Genomic DNA, 14,075 nt, shown 5'->3' with positions numbered 1-14,075 from the left:
TTAACCATTTTTAAATGTACAGTTCATTCACGTGTTGTGCAAGCATCACCATTATCCATTTCCAGAACTTTTTCATCATCCTAAATGGAAACTCTGTAGCCATTAAAAAACAACTTCCCATTTCTTTCTCTCCACAGACTCTGGTTATCTCTATTCTATTTTATGTCTTTTATGAGTTTGCTTATTTTGGGTACTTCATATACATGAAATCATACTATACTTGTCCTTTTGTGCCTGGTTTATTTCACTTAGCATAATATTTTCAAGTTTCATCCATGTTGTAGCATGTATAAGAATTTTTAATATTTTTAAGGTTGAATTGTATTCTGTGATCTTTCTCTCTCTCTCCAGATTTTGTTTACCTGTTTGTTTTCACCCTTTGATGGATATCATTTGGGTTCTTTTAGCTATTGTGAATAATGTTGCTATGAACATTGGTATAAAAGTATCTGAGTCTGGTTTTCAATTTTTAAAATATATATGTACAGGTGGAATTGCTGTATCATATAGTGATTCTGTTTAACTTTTTGAGAAACCTCCAAACTGTTCCATAGTGACTGCAATATTTTACATTTCCATGAGCAAAGCAAGAGGGTTCCAATTTCTCTATATCTTCAGCAACACTAGTTATTTTCCATTTTAAAAAATAATAGCCATCTTAATTGGTGTGAGGTAGTATCTTACTGTGTTTTTATTTGCATTTCTCTAATGACCAGTGATGTTCAGCACCTTTTCATGGCCTTACTCTCCATTTATATTATCTTCCTTGGAGAAATGTCTATTCAAGTCCTTTGCCCATTGTTAAATTCGGCTGTTTCTTTTTGTTGTTGTTGTTGTTAATTTGTAGATGAAAGATTTTGATATCAACCCATCTGTTGTGCTTTTTAGGATGAATTTAATAAATACATACTTAAGTAATGATATTATAGCTGAAGTTATTAGATAATACAGAGCTTCAAGTCTTAGAACCTCCATTCCTGAGGTTCTGATCAGATTTTTGAAGCTGAGTTAAATGAAAAGGGAGAAATATAACCATTCAAGCTGTTATTTGGTCTCTGTGATATAAAGAAATCAATGAATTGTTTTGGAAGGGGGGTGAGGAGAATGAAATAGAAGACTGATCACTGAGAGGGCAGAAAGCAGAAGCAAGAAGATCTACAATCCTGCAGCCTGTGGAACAAAAACCACATTCACAGAAAGATAGACAAGATGAAAAGACAGAGGGCTATGTACCAGATGAAGGAACAAGATAAAACCCCAGAAAAACAACTAAATGAAGTGGAAATAGGCAACCTTCCAGAAAAAGAATTCAGAATAACGATAGTGAAGATGATCCAGGACCTCGGAAAAAGAATGGAGGCAAATATCAAGAAGATGCAAGAAATGTTTAACAAAGACCTAGAAGAATTAAAGAACAAACAGAGATGAACAATATAATAACTGAAATGAAAACTACACTAGAAGGAATCAATAGCAGAATAACTGAGGCAGAAGAACGGATAAGTGACCTGGAAGACAGAATGGTGGAATTCACTGCTGCAGAACAGAATAAAGAAAAAAGAATGAAAAGAAATGAAGAAAGACTAAGAGATCTCTGGGACAACATTAAACACAACAACATTTGCATTATAGGGGTCCCAGAAGGAGAAGAGAGAGAGAAAGGTGCAGAGAAAATATTTGAAGAGATTATAGTCGAAAACTTCCCTAACATGGGAAAAGAAATAGTCACCCAAGTCCAGGAAGTGCAGCAAATCCCATACAGGATAAACCCAAGGAGAAACACACCGAGACACATAGTAATCAAAGTGGCAAAAATTAAAGACAAAGAAAAATTATTGAAAGCAGCAAGGGAAAAATAACAAATAACATACAAGGGAACTCCCATAAAGTTAACAGCTGATTTCTCAGCAGAAACTCTACACGCCAGAAGAGAGTCGCATGATATACTTAAAGTGATGAAAGGGAAGAACCTACAACCAAGATTACTCTTCCTGGCAAGAATCACATTCAGATTCGATGGAGAAATCAAAACTTTACAGACAAGCAAAAGCTCAGAGAATTCAGCACCACCAAACCAGCTCTACAACAAATGCTAAAGAAACTTCTCTAAGTAGGAAACACAAGAGAAGAAAAGGACCTACAAAAACAGACCCAAAACATTTAAGAAAATGGTCATAGGAACATACATACCGATAATTACCTTAGACATGAATGGATTAAATGCTCCAACCAAAAGACACAGGCTTGCTGAATGGATACAAAAACAAGACCCATATATATGCTGTCTACAAGAGACCCACTTCAGACCTAGGGACACATACAGACTGAAAGTGAGGGGATGGAAAAAGATATTCTATGCAAATGGAAATCAAAAGAAAGCTGGAGCAGCAATACTCATATCAGATAAAATAGACTGTAAAATAAAGAATGTTACAAGAGACAAGGAAGGACACTACATAATGATCAAGGGATCAGTCCAAGAAGAAGATATAACAATTATAAATATATATGCACCCAAGATAGGAGCACCTCAATACATAAGGCGACCATTAACAGCTATAAAAGAGGAAATCGACAGTAACACAAAAATAGCGGAGGACTTTTAACACCTCACTTACATCAATGGACTGATCATCCAAAATGAAAATAAATAAGGAAACAGAAGCTTTAAATGACACAATAGACCAGATAGATTTAATTGATATTTATAGGACATTCCATCCAAAAACAGCAGATTACACTTTCTTCTCAAGTGCTCATGGAACATTCTCCAGGATAGATCACATCTTGGGTCACAAATCAAGCCTCAGTAAATTTAAGAATATTGAAATCATATCAAGCATCTTTTCTGACCACAACGCTATGAGATTAGAAATGAATTACAGGGAAAAAATGTAAAAAACACAAACACATGGAGGCTAAACAATACGTTACTAAATAACCAAGAGATCACTGAAGAAATCAAAGAGGAAATCAAAAAATACCTAGAGACAAATGACAATGAAAACACGACGATCCAAAACCTATGGGATACAGCAAAAGCAGTTCTAACAGGGAAGTTTATAGCTATACAAGCCTACCTAAAGAAACAAGAAAAATTTCAAGTAAACAATCTAACCTTACACCTAAAGGAACTAGAGAAAGAAGAACAAACAAAACCCAAAGTTAGCAGAAGGAAAGAAATCATAAAGATCAGAGCAGAAATAAATGAAATAGAAACAAAGAAAACAATAGCAAAGATCAATAAAACTAAAAGCTGCTTCTTTGAGAAGATAAACAAAACTGATAAACCAATAGCCAGACTCATCAAGAAAAAGAGAGAGAGGACTCAAATCAATAAAATTAGAAATGAAAAAGAAGTTACAAGAGACACCACAAAAATACAAAGCATCCTAAAAGACTACTACAAGCAACTGTATGCCAATAAAATGGACAACCTGGAAGAAATGGAGAAATTCTTAGAAAGGTATAACCTTCCAAGACTGAACCAGGAAGAAATAGAAAATACGAACAGATCAATCACAAGTAATGAAATTGAAACTCTGATTAAAAATCTTCCAACAAACCAAAGTCCAGGACCAGATGGCTTCATATGTGAATTCTATCAAACATTTAGAGAAGAGCTAACACCCATCCTTCTCAAACTCTTCCAAAAAATTGTGGAGGAAGTAAAACTCCCAAATTCATTCTATGAGGCCACCATCACCCAGATACCAAAACCAGACAAAGATACTACAAAAAAAGAAAATTACAGACCAATATCACTGATGAATACAGATGCAAAAATCCTCAACAAAATACTAGTAAGCAGAATCCAACAACACATTAAATGGATCATACAGCATGATCAAGTGAGATTTATCCCAGGGATGCAAGAATTCTTCAACACACGCAAATCAACCAATGTGATACACCATATTAGCAAATTGAAGAATAAAAACCATATGATCATCTCAATAGATGCAGAAAAAGCTTTTGACAAAATTCAACACCCATTTATGATAAAAACTCTCCAGAAAGTGGGCATAGAGGGAACCTACCTCAACATAATAAAGGCCATATACGACAAACCCACAGCAAACGTCATTCTCAAAAAAAAAAAAAAAAAAAAGTCATTCTCATTGGTGAAAAACTGAAAGCATTTCCTCTAAGATCAGGAACAAGACAAGGATGTCCACTCTCACCACTATTATTCAACATAGTTCTGGAAGTCCTAGCCATGGCAATCAGAGAAGAAAAAGAAATAAAAGGAATACAAATTGGAAAAGAAGAAGTAAAACTGTCACTGTTTGCAGATGACATGATACTATACATAGAGAATCCTAAAGATGCAACCAGAAAACTACTAGAGCTAATCAATGAATTTGGTAAAGTTGCAGGATACAAAATTAATGCACAGAAATCTCTGGCATTCCTATACACTAATGATGAAAAATCTGAAAGAGAAATTAAGGAAACACTCCCATTTACCATTGCAACAAAAAGAATAAAATACCTAGGAATAAACCTACCTAGGGAGACAAAAGACCTGTATGCAGAAAACTATAAGACACTGATGAAAGAAATTAAAGATGATACCAACAGATAGAGAGATATACCATGTTCTTGGATTGGAAGAATCAATATTGTGAAAATAACTATACTACCCAAAGCAATCTACAGATTCAATGCAATCCCTATCAAATTACCAATGGTATTTTTTATGGAACTAGAAAAAGAAAACTTAAAATTTGTATGGAGACACAAAAGACCCTGAAGAGCCAAAGCAGTTTTGAGGGAAAAAAATAGAGCTGTTGGAATCAGACTCCTTGACTTCAGACTATACTACAAAGCTACAGTAATCAAGACAATATGGTACTGGCACAAAAACAGAAACATAGATCAATGGAACAAGATAGAAAGCCCAGAGATAAACCCACGCATCTATGGTCAACTAATCTATGACAAAGGAGACAAGGATATACAATGGAGAAAAGACAGTCTCTTCAATAAGTGGTGCTGGGAAAACTGGACAGCTACATGTAAAAGAATGAAATTAGAACACTCCCTAACACCATATACAAAAATAAACTCAAAATGGATTAGAGACCTAAATGTAAGACTGGGCAGTATAAAACTCTTAGAGGAAAACATAGGAAGAACACTCTTTGACGTAAATCACAGCAAGATCTTTTTTGATCCACCTCCTAGAGTAATGGAAATAAAACAAAAATAAACAAATGGGACCTAATGAAACTTCAAAGGTTTTGCACAGCAAAGGAAACCATAAACAAGATGAAAAGACAACACTTAGAATGGGAGAAAATATTTGCAAACGAATCAACGGACAAAGGATTAATCTCCAAAATATATAAACAGCTCATTCAGCTCAATATTAAGAAAACAAACAACCCAATCCAAAAATAGGCAGAAGACCTAAATAGACATTTCTCCAAAGAAGACATACAGATGGCTAAGAGGAAATGAAAAGATGCTCAACATCACTAATTATTGGAGAAATGCAAATCAAAACTACAATGTGGTATCCCCTCACACCAGTTAGAATGGGCATCATCAGAAAATCTACAAACAACAAATGCTGGAGAGGGTGTGGAGAAAAGGGAACCTCTTGCACTGTTGGTGGTAATGTAAGTTGATACAGCCACTACAGAGAACAATACGGAGGTTCCTTAAAAAACTAAAAATGGAATTACCATATGATCCAGCAATCCCACTACTGGGTATATACCCAGAGAAAACCATAATTCAAAAAGACACATGCACCCGAATGTTCACTGCAGCACTATTTACAATAGCCAGGTCATGGAAGCAACCTAAATGCCCATCGACAGACAAAGGGATAAAGAAGATGTGGTACATATATACAATGGAATATTACTCAGCCATAAAAAGGAACGAAATTGGGTCATTTGTAGAGACGTGCATGGACCTAGAGACTGTCATACAGAGTGAATTAAGTCAGAAAGAGAAAAACAAATATCGTATATTAACGCACATATGTGGAACCTAGAAAAATGGTACAGATGAACTGATTTGCAGGGCAGAAATTGAGACAAAGATGTAGAGAACAAACGTATGCACACCAAGGGGGTAAAGCCACGGGGGGTTGTGGGTGGTGGTGTGATGAATTGGGTGATTGGTATTGACATGTATACACTGATGTATATAAAACTGATGACTAATAAGAATAAAAAATAGAAAAAAAAAAGAAGAAGACTGATCACTTATTTGGAATCATTTCTCATTTAATGATTTATTTCCACTCTTTTGGATCACTTAAATGCAGATTTTACACTCTAGCCCAGCAAATTGTACTTTTAAGCTGTTCATAATCACTCTATTCTGCTTTTTAATATCTTTTGATGAAACAAGGAGCCACACATGTAACTGCTATCAATAAGATATATGTTATCTTTCATTTCAATGAAATATATGTTATTTGTTGGGTGGTACTTAGAAAAACAAATTTTATGTTCTTAGAAGAATGATTCTATAATTTAAGGACAGATGTTAAATACAATAGACAAATTCAGTGCTCACATCCCTTACTGGCCTTATAATGTAAATGAAGTAAAATTTTAGAGGAAGTATGAGAATCTACCTGTCTCCAAATATCTCAAGATACCTAGAGGTAATTGAAATACAACCATTTAAAATGCATGATCCCTTATTAACATGTAAATGCTCCTGGTGCAGATGTTATTGAACTGAGGTCAGCTGTCCACATGTTAGTATTGACACATTCATCTCATTCTTTCCTTCATCTCACCTAGTAGGTAATTAACTATAAATCATTACCAAGGACAAAATGATAGTCTCTGGGCAGATCCTCAACTTCCATATGAACACTTCGCTAAAACAGAGCCACTCGAGATAATGCCATGCTGATGGGGCTTCAAATGGGATTTCCTTTCCCATCTTCCTTTTCAAAACAATCTTTCTCTCATTTTAGGCACACCACCCACCCAGCCTGAATCTATAGGGTGCTAAACTTAAGGAAAAAATCAAGATATAGGTATTAGCAAAGCCTCTGATAATCAAGGCACCATAACTCACAGGAGGACTTTGTCTTTGTTTCCTTTTTATTTCTATTAAATGATGAATGATGGTAGAAATGACCATTGTTGAGATGTTGTGAATTGAAATATATTATATAGTGGGATGCTTGGTATCAAAATTACCTTTTTCATTTCCTTAATACTCTCAAAGATTTCATTGTTCTTAATAGGAGTCCTGTGATACCCAGGCAAAGTGAATGAGTGTTAGTAAAGAATATTGAAGACAGTGATGCCTTATTTTAATTAGGCTACAGATTCATAACAAGGCTCAATTCCTTCTTCCCTTCCTTCCTTCCTTCCTTCCTTCCTTCCTTCCTTCCTTCCTTTTCTTCCTGATGGAATATCAAATATTTATAAAAAATAGTCTGAGAACTAAGAATCACAAAGAATGACACCCTCTGTTTTCACTGTTAATAATGAGAAAGAATTTGATGCATACTTTCATGGACTGAATGTCTTGTTTGCATATTCTGCATGATATTAAGGATGGTGAAAATTTCGTATTTATGTCTCATGAATCTACATGATATCTTCAAGCAAATGTACCATATATTCAAGTAAGACCATGTTTTATATTTTCTTGAACATATATTAAATTTCATAGAAAAATATTTTCATTAATGTGTCAAATACTATTAAAAGTAATTTTAAATTTTTTAAGTAATTAAAAGATTACTTGATAATGTAAATTTATATTCACTGTTGTTTCTTGGGTACAAGTCTTCCTCTGCCTGTCATTTGTCAATTATTTCTCTGCTCATTAATTCATTCCTACCTTTTACTTATTAGAATTATATTAACTGGAATATATTGTGGATTACACTCTAAATAGTGTCCTTCTTTACAATTGCACCTTAATTGTTTTTTGTAAGTTCCACAATTACTAGTGGTCCAATATCTTCTCTTCTTTTGGCTCCTAATTTCTGCGAAGTATCGATAAATTAAACTGTACTCTTAAAAGCAGAATATCAGCTTTTATCTTGGTATACAACAGAATGACTTCTGAAAACATTACCAAGAAGCTCTAGAAACAGCTTCATTTTATTAGGATTAATTTCTCTCTCTCAGATGCTAATACTCTATTCTAATTCTGTCAAATGCATATGTGCAAATGCAATTGTTTTTGACCAAGATTATTAATGCGTGTCTATATTGATTCTCAAATGTCTTTCTGTTTCTCTGTCATGACATTTATTGTACTTCAAAACTATCTAGAAAATGCAAATTTGACACAGACAGTCCTTGTTAACTGTCAATGTAAATGTGCCGTAAACTCCAAATTTATGAGTTTAAAAGAACCACAGTTTCATCCAATTATAGTTTCATAAACAAAGTTTCATTGAATGATAGAGGACCATGTATAACAAATATTTAGTAAGTTACAATAAAGCTTTTTTGGTCTACTTGGAAAGCAAGAAAGTCAGTTAAGTCTAAAAAATTCTTTGGCAGGTTCTTTCAGCAAAATGTTCATATGGAAGTTGAGGATCTGCCCAGAGACTTCATTTTGTCTTTGACAATGAATTATAGTTAATTACCTACTAGGTGAGATGAATGAAAGAATGAGATGAACATGTCAGTACTAACATGTGGACAGCTGACCTCGGTTCAATAATATCTGCACCAGGAGCATTTACATGTTAATAAGGGATCATGCATTTTAAATAATTGCATTTCAATTATTTCCAAATCTTTGCTTTCAAGAAAGATGAAGGAAAAATCTAGAAAATTGTCAACTGAGGGTTCTTAAAATAATTTCTGATGCGAAATTATTTTTGTGATTTTTTTTCCTCAAAACTTGAAGCTATACCAAAACTGCTTCTATTTCCCTTCAACTTTGGTCAACAAGGTGCCCTCCCAGACAATGGTAGCCATGAAGGGCTTAGACCTCACAAGACACCACTCCTGACACCCTATTGGGGAGATGCTGGAGAGGCCAAGATGCTCTGCTTGGAGAAAGGAAGCATTTCTTTAGCACCCCCTGAAACATCTTCCTAAACGGGCCTGCCATTCCTCATTCCCTCAAGTTCAATAATAGTGGCACAAATGGCAGAGAGAGGTTGTTTCCTCTAAGCCATTCCCTACTGTGTCCCTTAATTTGTGGTTGTCATTGTTGTGCCCCATCCTTTACCATTATCTAGTAGTTTGAATGTCTTACCTAAAATCCCTCAACAGTAATCTGGCCTTATTTATGTCCTAATGGAGGTGAGAATCATCTCACTTCTCATCAACAAGCTTCTCCATGGATATGCTTTTGTATGGTCCATGAACTGAGTGGTTTTTATACTGCTTTCTTCAAATTTTCTTAATTCTACTTGTGCTCTTTTTCTGTTTCTTTTCTGTTTTTGTTTTGTTTTATTGTAGTATACTTGACTAACAATATTATATTAATTTCAGGTGTACAACATAGTGATGTGATATTTTTATAGATTATACTCCAGATAAAGTTATTACAAAATGTTGGCTATATTTCCTGTGCTGTATATTGCATCCATACATGAAGGGAATTATGCTTAGTGAAATAAGTCAGACAGAAAAAGACAAATACTGTGTGTTTTCACTTATACGTGGAATCTAAAAAATAAAACAAGCAAATACATATAACAAAAAAGAAATGGACTCACAGATACAGAGAACAAAATAGTGGTTACCAGTGGGGAGAGGGTTGGGGGGAGGAGCAAGATGGGGGAAGGAGATTAAGAGGTACAAATTACTAGGTATAAAATAAGTTACTTGTGCTCATTTGTGTGTGTGTGTGTGTGTGTACTTAGTTTGATACAATTTTATAACACATATAGGTATATGTATCAACCACCACAGTAATGACACAGAAGAGTCTCATTACCCCAATGCTTTTCATAGCCACACACACCTGCCTCCCATCTCTCCACTCCTTACTTGGGAAACCACTACACTGTTCTCATTTCTATTTTTTTCTTTTCACAAATGTTATATAAATGGAACATACAATATATAACTTTTGGGGATTGATTTTTTTCACTCAGCATAATTCCCTTGAGACTCCTCCAAGTTGTTATTTGTATCAAGAGTACGCTCTTTTTATTGTTGACGTTCTTCCATGGTATGAATGTACTACATTTTGTTTAACCACCCATCCACTGAGGAATATATGAGTTGTTTATATTTTTTGACTATTATGATTAAAGCTACTCTGAACATTTGAGTACAGGTTTTTGTATGAATGTAAGTTTTGTATTTCTCTGGGATAAATGCATCAAATGTAACTGCTGGGTTGTATGATAATTATATGTTCAGTTTTATAAGAAATGGCTAAAGTATTTTCCAGCATGGCTATACCATTTTACATTCCCTCCAGCAAACAGCATTTTCTGCTATTACTACTTTTCCTTTTAGCCAGTCTAAAGGGTGTATAGTGATAGCTCATGGTGGCTTTAATCTGCATCTCCTTGATAGTTATTGATGTTGATTATCTTTCCATGTGCTTGTTTGCCATGTCTATATTCTCTTTACTGAAATGTCTGCTCATGTCTTTTTCCCATTTTGAAATTTGATTTTTTGTTTCTTTTTTGACTGTTGAGTTTTGAGAGTTCATTATATATTCTAGACACAACTCCTTTGGCAGACATAAGGTTTGCGCATATTTCATCTCAGCTTATAATTTATCTTTTCATACTCTTAAGAGGATCTTTCACAGAGAAAAAATTTTGAATTTGATGAGGTACAATTTATCAAGCTTTCCTTTTATGGCTCATGCTTTTGGTATCAAGTCTAAGTAATATTTGCCTAACCTTAAATCTTGAAGATTTTCTCCTATGCTTTTTTCCTAAAAGTTTACATTTTTACATTTTATGTGTAAGTCTATAATTCATTTTGAGTCAATTTTCTATAAGGTATGAGGTTTAGTTTGAATTTGTGTTTGCTTTATTTTTTTTTTTTCACCTATGGATGTCCAATTTTTCCACATCATTTATACCATGAGAGATATTGATCTGTAGGGTTTTTTTTTTGATACTGTGATCATCTAAGTATCTTTGTAAGACTGACTTTATAAAATGAGTTGATAAATGTTCATTCCTCTTCTAATTTCTAGAAGAGATCACATAAAATTGGTGTTGATTCTTTAAAAGTTTGGTAAAATTCTCCAGTGACACCATTTGGGCCTGGAGATTTCATTTAGAGGAGTTTTAAAATCATGAATTCAATTTCTTTAATGGTTATAGGACTATTCACATTATCTATTTAATGTTGGTTGGGTTTCAAAGTTTGTGATTTTTCAAGGAATTGGTCCATCTCTTATAAGGTGTTAAATTTATGAGTACAACGCTTTTTGTAATATGAACTTAATATCCTGTTAATGGTTGGAGGGTCTATAGTGACATACCCCTTTATTCCTATCCCCTTCCTCCCCTTCTCCCCCAATCAGTCTTGTTAGAGGTTTATCAACTTTATTGATCTTTTTGAAGAAAAATCTTTTTGTTTTATTGATTTTTCTGTTTTACTTTTTAAAAGTTAGTTGATTTCTCTTCTTATCTTTATTCTTTCTGCTTTTTTAAAAAAATATTTTGCTGTTATTTTTCTATTTTTTGAGGAAGGCACTTTGATTATTAATTTGAGATATTTTCTCTCTTTAATATAGGCATTTAGTGCTATACATTTCTCTCTTGGGACTGATTTACCTGTATTCTGAATATTTTGACATGTTATGTTTTCATTTTCATTTCATTGTATATATTTTTATATTTCTTTTGAGACTTCTCTTTAACCCATAGATGACTTAAGAGCATGATATTTAATTTCCAAGTGTTTGGAAATTTTTCTCTTGTCTTTCTGTTATCAACTTCTAGGTTTACTCCATTATGTTCAGAGAACATATTTTGTGTAATTTCAATTTTTTAAAAAATTTTGAGGTTTGTTTTATGGCCCAGGGTATAGTTTATCTTGGTGAACATAGTATACTCATTTGGATAAAAGTGTGTATTCAGCAGTTGTTGGGTGATATATAGTGAATTAGATCCTGCTGCTTGATTATATTGTTCAGATCTTCCACATCCTTGTTGATTTTCTGTGTAGTAGTTGTATGAATTACTATGTTGACCTGAAATAAATAGACTGCCAAATATTTCTCCAGCAAATATTGGTTTATTCAGAACCAGTAGAGAATTGCAATTTGGGGTTTGCAACCATGGAAAGCCATGTGCAAGTCCCTGCAGGTCAAGGGAAGGAGACCATTCTTATAGAGAGGAAAAGGAAGTTGGGAGGGCTGTAATAAAGAGTCCATAGCATTTCATTGTCTGAGTCCTTGCCAGGAAAGAAGAGGAGTCTTTCTTCTTCCTATTGGGCTTGGCTATCATGGTAGGGCATAAGAGCTCCCCCATCTGGTTTCCCAACTATATTTAATTGAGGTTTCTGTTTATTAAATTTTTACAGCACAGAGGTGAATGTTGACGTCCCTAGTGTGGACTTTATTTCTCCTTTCATCTTTGTCAGAATATGCTTCATGTATTTTGAAGCTTAATTTTTTGGTGCATACACACTTAGAATTGTTGTATCTTCCTGGTGGATTGATTCTTTAATCATTACCTGATGTTCCTCTTTTTGTCTCTACTAAATTTCTTTGCTGGAGTCACCTTTATCAGATTTTAATATTAATAAAACAATTCCTGCTTTTTTATGAATAATGCTTATATGGTATATCTTTTTCTCTATTTTACATGAGTCTATGTTGTTGAATTTGAAGTCAGTTTCTTGTAAACAACATTTGGTTGGGTTGTGTCTGTATCTTTGTTTTTAAATCTGTACTACTAATCTCTGCCTTTGAATTGACCTCTTTAGACTTTCTACATTTAAAGTAATTATTGCTTTGTTAGGGCTTTAGTCTGCCATTTTATTATTTGTTTTTCTGTTTGTTTCCTCTGTTTCTTGTTCTTCTAGCTATCTTTTCTTGCCTTCCCACTGGTTAATTGAACATTTTTTAGGACTCAATCTTAAGTGGTTTACAGTGTTTTTGTGTTGTTTCTCTTTCCGTAGTTTTCTAAGTGCTAAGGATATTAAAATATGCATATGTGACTTGTGAACAGCCTATAGATATCAACATTTTTCCACTTTGAGTAAAGTGTGGGACTTACTTGCATTTATGTCCCTTTAAGAGTATGTCTCCTAGTGACGAATTCTTTTAGTTTTCCTTCACGTGAAAGTGTCTGTATTCCCCCATGATTTCTGAAGTATAGTTTCCCTGGACATAGAATTTGCATCTGACAGTTCTTTTCTTTCACTGCTTGAAAAACGTGCCAATTCCTTCTAACTTCTGTGGTTTCAGATGAGAAATTTTCTGTCATTTGGATTGTTTTTTTCCCATAGGTAATACATCGTTTCTCTCCGAATGCTCTCACGACTTTTTCTTTGTCTTTATTGTTCAGAAGGTTAATCATAATGTGTTTTGATGTGGGTTTCTTTGAGTTTGCTTAGATTCTTGAGTCAATCAATCTATGTCTTTCACCAAATCTGGGAAGTTTTCTGAATATTTCTTCAAATACTCTTTCTGCTCCACTCTGTTTCTCCTCCCCTTTTAGGATATCCAGTATTGGATCTTTTTGTCATTTCTGCACAGGTCCTTGAGGGTCTATTCATTTTTTCCCCAGTCTTTTTTTTTTTTTTTTATCTCTGTTGTTCAGTTTAGGTAACTTCTATTGATCTGTATTCAAGTTCATCAATGCTATGCTCTGTCATCTCAACTCTACTATTTAGCACATCCAGCAAGTTTTAAAATTTCTGTATTTTTTCATATAATTTCCATTTGATATATTTATTATAACCTATTTCTTTCATGTGATTTTGTTTTTTTCATTTGTTTCAAGATAATTTATAATTGTGTATTGAAGCATTCTTATGATGGCTGTTTTAAAATTCTTGTCAGATGATTCTAACATTTTTGTCATCCTGATGGCAGCATCATTTGATTATGTTTTGCCATTCAAATTGTGATTTTCCAACAGGTGATTTTCTACTGTATCCTGGACATTTAAACTATTATGTCAGAAA

Source organism: Balaenoptera acutorostrata, chromosome 1 (genome assembly GCF_949987535.1).
Source record: "Balaenoptera acutorostrata chromosome 1, mBalAcu1.1, whole genome shotgun sequence".
In the NCBI taxonomy this organism is placed as follows: Eukaryota; Metazoa; Chordata; class Mammalia; order Artiodactyla; family Balaenopteridae; genus Balaenoptera; species Balaenoptera acutorostrata.
The sequence above is the reverse complement of the archived record's forward strand: the minus strand, read 5'-3'. Positions refer to the sequence as shown.